The 5,726-nt window shown below is 37.8% G+C and overlaps 1 long non-coding RNA gene across 1 annotated transcript; it reads right to left on the bottom strand.

Moving 5' to 3' along the window:
* Positions 1-281: 281 nt before the first annotated feature.
* On the bottom strand, positions 282-4,099 carry LOC145509109 (uncharacterized). The gene is made up of 2 exons (XR_014055859.1): positions 3,945-4,099; positions 282-643 (listed from the first exon to the last, which is right to left on the bottom strand). It is a non-coding gene; the product is annotated as an uncharacterized LOC145509109 (long non-coding RNA).
* Positions 4,100-5,726: the final 1,627 nt, after the last annotated feature.

Below are 5,726 nucleotides of genomic sequence, written 5' to 3'. Positions count from 1 at the left end.
ATTCTCTTGATTTTCTTACATATTTCAAAGATTGTGACAATCACATGACTTTTTGTGTAAGTGGTGTAACTGACAAAACTGTATAAATCTATAATTACTTCTCTTTTTAATTATCAAAGGAAATCAACTACTTGGGTGCTAGTAGGAGAACAAGTTTATAAAACCGATTGTTATATTTTATGCTAGATTATTGATGAGAAAAAAAGCAGAAGCAAGAGGAAGCAGGACAACTGGGGGGCCTTGTACTAGTGAGGTGGTAAACAAAATAGTGGTCTGGAGCATTTTTCATATTTGGAGGTACACTTTTATATGAAAATACAATTGTTTTTGCAATTTTCAAGACTTCATGTACATCTTGAAAATGATCTTCTTGTTTCTGGTCCTCTCAGGGGCCCTTGGATGGCATAATTTTTGATTCTGGTGGATGAGTTTCTTGTAATCAGATAGATAAAAGAATTTTGGTGGAAAAGGATGAAGCAGTGAAAATGCTTTATGAATAAATTTGGCACCCCCCTAAAGGTGTCTATTTCTTATTTTCTCTGATTCATAAGGAGACTTCTTGATGATCCAGGATGAAAGTCCTTTGGAGTGTGATTACTGATGATTTTCTCCTCTCAGAGTCCCTCCAGCTGCCTGGAAGCAACTAAGGCAAAAAGTGATGTTAGATACTCAAGATCCTGAGATAAAAAGACAAATAGCATTTCAATACTGTCTTCCACATCAATTAAAATGCCTTATTAGAAAAATACCCTGACAACACAAAATTTAAGATTTAATACATATCATTAACCAAATTAAAGTTCTCTTGAACTAATTAATGTTGGCTTGAATATTTTTAACAATTACTAAAGAAAATGTAAAAATCATTTCTTATCACCTTAAAATCTATTAGCTGAAGGAGTAAGACAATTTGAGTCAATATCTAAAATACTTTTGAAGTTGTTAGGTTAATCGTGGTCACCTGTGGCTTTATTAACCCATCATCTAATCTATTTACACATAAATTAAAGTCTGCTCTAAACTGCTTTTGTACCAAAACAACTGCTGAGCGGGAAGGAGGAGAGTCCTCTCTGGAGTGGGATGTTCTCACCTGTTTCCTCCAAGCAGTGACTGAACCTGGTGTGGAACCAGGTACCATCATTATTGCCCAGTTCCCACACATGGAGATAGGAAACTAAAACACAACAACAAATATTTTAGGCAACATTTTCAAACTGACCCCGTGGAACCCTTCCACAGTTAATGTGTGGAATAAAATAGGCTTCCCAGGTGGCACAGTGGTAAAGACTGCCTACCAGTGCAGGAGATGCAAGAGAGGTGGTTCGATCCCTGGGTCGGGAAGATTCCCTGGAGGAGGAAATGGTAACCCACTCCAGTAATCTTGCCTGGGGAATCCTGTGGATGGAGGAGACTGGTAGGGTTCATGGGGTCACAAGAGTTGGACATGACTGAAGTGACTGAGCACACAGCATGCATGCATGTTGTTGCAGCTGGTCTCTCTCCAGAGCAGCTACCGTTCACTGCCTGATCTACCAATGATGCAGGATCGATTAGATACAGATGCTGCTGAGATGAGAGAGCTGTCTCAGAGGACACCTGCGTCTCTGGTCAGCTGACAGGTAAGTGTGAGCAAGGTATCAATATGGCTTCCCCCCCATCATGGGCATTCAGGGAATAAAGTATTTGTTTTCCATAATGCATGGCTTGGGACACAGAGATGTTATCACAAGTGTAATTACAGGCACACTTACATTGACTGTGTGTCTTATGGTCATTGCTGCTGCTGGTGTTGGTAAATTTAAAGCCAGTCTCTCCAGGACAGAGCTGACCCATCAGAGGGTCCTTCTGGATTCCATGAAGAGTGTGAAACAACTAATTGTTGGAGTTGCAAAAAATGGATTATCTTGAGCCACTGGACAGACATAGAGATACAGGAATTTACACAGAAGTCAGAATCCAAGACTGGATCAGAATCCAAGATTCCACGTCAGAATCCAACTAAGAAAACTGATGGTAACTTTGACACAGCATCTGTGCCAGTTTCTAGTTAAAATGGTAAAACCACGCTGATGCCAACGCTAAGGCTTAGTTCAGGGGTGCAAGTCACCCATGAGGAGGGAAGTGCCTGTGAGCTGGATAGCCTGTAGCCCCCACTGCCTCCTGTATGGCTGAAAGTCTGCCAGCGTGGACGTCTCCCACGTTGACCGCCAGCGTGGACGTCTCCCATGTTGATTGTATTACATGCTGCCTACAGGATATGCAGAGTTGAACCCACTGAGCTTCCCAGAGAGTTGCTTAGACAATAGATTTAAGTGCAAGAGTCCCTTCCAGTCTAATTCTGGGGTGCTATCTGATGAAGCCTGGTGATGAGGATGTGATATTTCAGGGTAACTGAAAGTTCAGAACAGGAATCCAGGTGTTTTCACCTCTGTATACGTGAGGGAAGGAATCACCCTTAGGGATCGCTTTAAACGTTGAGTGAAAGGTGATGGGAGCCGTTTGTCACTTACATTGCTTAGGGCAGAAAAGCAAGAGTAACTTAAGATCTTATGTGACCTATCCTGAGGACTTTCCAAAGCTCCATGATGGTAATGGCCACGTGGTGCCTGCATAATTTTATCTTGTGTCCTTTTATCAGTGTTGAGTGAATTTGTTTGTGTAACTACTTCATCTTAGTTTGCCTGTTCTTGAACCCATTTTTCCAGTTACAAATGATGCAGTGTAGCTTGTTAAAATGAAGGAACCTGTAGTCTGAGGTTTAAAGTATTGAAATGTGGCCTGCTTTTAAGAGTTAATTGCATCTTGTTTCTAGGAAAGGTGTTTGAAAATTGGGAAAAAATATGTAAAAAAGAAAGAAAGTTATTCACTCTTAAAGATTTTAACAAACTTCCATCAGCAAGTGTTGTTGGGAAAAGTAGTTGAGATATAACTGAACTTATGGCAGAGTTGAAGAACTCTATCAATCACCTTGACCTGATTTATATTTATAAAGCACTTTAACCATCAGCTTTGTATATATATTCACTGGAAGTGGAACATTCACCAAGAGAAATAAAATACTTAGCAATAAAGCTCTGTAAACTTTAAACTTCTGAAATAGTTTTTCTGATAGCTTTTTCAGCCATCTTACTGAGTATAATTGACATACATTAAACTGTCCATATTTAAAGTTTACAGTTTGATATGTTAACATATGTGTATACCAGTAAAATCCTTTAATAAAAATAATGAACACAACCATCTCTAATGTTTCTCTATAACCCATGCATTTTCTCTCTCTCAGCTGTCCTTGTTCCCCTCAAGTCTGTTTCTCCTATGTTTCCTTCAAGTATTTTATCTTTTTAGGTTTTCCCTTTAGGTCTATAAGCCATATTGAGTTAAGTTTTAATTGGTGTGAAGAATACATTCTTTTCATATGAGTATCCAATTATTTCAATGCTTGTTGAAAATAATACAATTTCAACAACTAATTGCCTTTGCACCTTTGTTGAAAATAAATATACCATGTTTATATAGCATGCTTTCATATTCTGTACTCTCTTTCCTATATAATTATGATAATATCACAATAAAATAGTTTAAAAAGAGCAGAAATCAATAAAACTCTGAATTGAGAAAACAAAACATTTATCATTTGAAAATATTGATCAAATTAATGAACACCTGGCAAGAATAATGCAAACACAAAGAGATAAAACACAAATATTACAAAGTCCAGAATGAAACAGGGAGATCCCAAAAATTCCTAGACAAACTAGAAGAATAATAAGGAAATATTAGAATATTTATATATTAATAGTTTTAAAAATGGGAAATCATTATATCCCTTTTCTAGTAAATAAAATGAACTTGTAATTTAAAAACTTCCCACAGAAAACTCTAGGTCCTGACACATTGAATGCAATCAAATGTTCTCAGAAAAATAATTAACAATTTATACAAACCCTGTCAGAATGGATGAGTTCATAAGACTGCGCTCTCCAGGCCTCTGAGGGCAGGTGGGGCAGTGGGCTGAGGACCCCAGGACCGCACATGAGGCCCATTGATGGTGTGCACAAGGCCAGTCCTATGGGCTCTTCCAACCAGTCACCTTGTGGCTGAGCTGACTGGTTGCTATGGGATACCTGTTGCTAGGAGACTTGAGGATGCCTGAAAACTCACCACCTCAACCTTCCATCCCTTTTCACTCTGTCCTGATTGCTCTCTCACTCCCTTCCAGCTCCCCACTATTTTATGACATTTCCCATCATTTCCCCACTGTGTGTTTAATCCTTTATGCTTCTTGTCTCAAATAAACTAAAACCTTTAGAGAAAATGGATAGAACTAGGAGTGGTCTGAGATTAAAAGCTGATTTCAGCCCAATTGCTCCATTAAAGGGCACAGAGCTGCTCTCACAGTCTAGGGTAGAAAGGAGTGTGTGGGGCACTGCCTAGTGGTCTCTTGATCCATTTTAACTGAGAACTGACATCTCCACCTAGCTTACCCTCAGACAGGTGGAGTTATCACGGAGTCAGCTTCTGAGACATGCCCAGATCATAGATGAAGCTGGGGGGATTTGAGATGAGAGAAGAAGGGGAGAGGATGACAGCCAGTAGCAGCCTCAGCTCAAAAATATTAAATATTGTCTCAAAAATATTAAACATTTGGACTATATTTGACAGGAGTGCAAGACCTGTTGATGAACACATTTTCTTAAAAATGCTAAGAGATGGTAAAGAGACTTAAATAAATGAGAGATTCCCTTTGCAGACAAATGAGAAGATTCAATATTGTTAAGATGTCTTCTTCCCAAGATGGTATATAGTTAATGCCACTGAGTCAAAATGTCAACAGGCATATTTTGTAACAGCTGATCCTAAAATCCATATAGAAATGCAGAGGATCTAGAATGGCCATAACAGCTTTGCCTAAAAAAGAAAAAGAATTGGAGAAATTATACTAATTGGAGGATTTCAGGGGTTAGTGCAAATCCACAATAATTAAGACAGTGTGGTAAGAATGAAGATAGACCAATAATTCAATAAAACACAATAGAGAGCCCAAAAATAACACACATGTGTTTAGTTAATTTTTAGAAAGGCTACGAAGACCATTCCAATTCGAGCACAATTCTCTACAAATGTATTAGAATCAACATCTATCCCTGTGCAAACACTATGAACTTTAATTTGTATATTGCATCACTCTCAAAAATTGTCAGCTATATCATAGACTAAATGTAAAACCTATGAGAAAACACAGAAGGCAATGTTTGTGAACTTGAACTGAACAGTGATTTCATTTTGACATTGAAACACAATCCATATAAGAAAAATACGATAAACTTCTTCAAAGTTAAAAACTTCTACTGTTCAAAATGCACTGTTAAGGGAAAGACAAGCCACAGACAGAAAAATGTTTCCAAATTATGTATATGTTAACTAACTTGTATTCAGTATAGATAAAAATCTCTCAAAACTCAATACTAAGAAAATAATCCAATTTTTTTAAAAAATGGGCACAAGATTTGAGAAGGTACTTGATAAAGATATTTGAGTGATACATAAGCACATGAGGAGATGCTGAATATTATTAGCCATTAGGGAAATACGAATTAAAATGGTATTGAGATGTCACTGCATACCATCCAGAACAGTTTAAAATTAACATGACTGCCCACATCAGGGAGGATGAGTGGCCACGGAAATTCTCATTATGCCTGTTGGGAAATAAAAACAATACAATC

This window comes from Giraffa tippelskirchi, chromosome 6 (genome assembly GCF_054371585.1).
Source record: "Giraffa tippelskirchi isolate mGirTip1 chromosome 6, T2T-mGirTip1v1.2.pri, whole genome shotgun sequence".
NCBI classification, from domain to species: domain Eukaryota; kingdom Metazoa; phylum Chordata; class Mammalia; order Artiodactyla; family Giraffidae; genus Giraffa; species Giraffa tippelskirchi.
The sequence above is the reverse complement of the archived record's forward strand: the minus strand, read 5'-3'. Positions and strand labels throughout refer to the sequence as shown.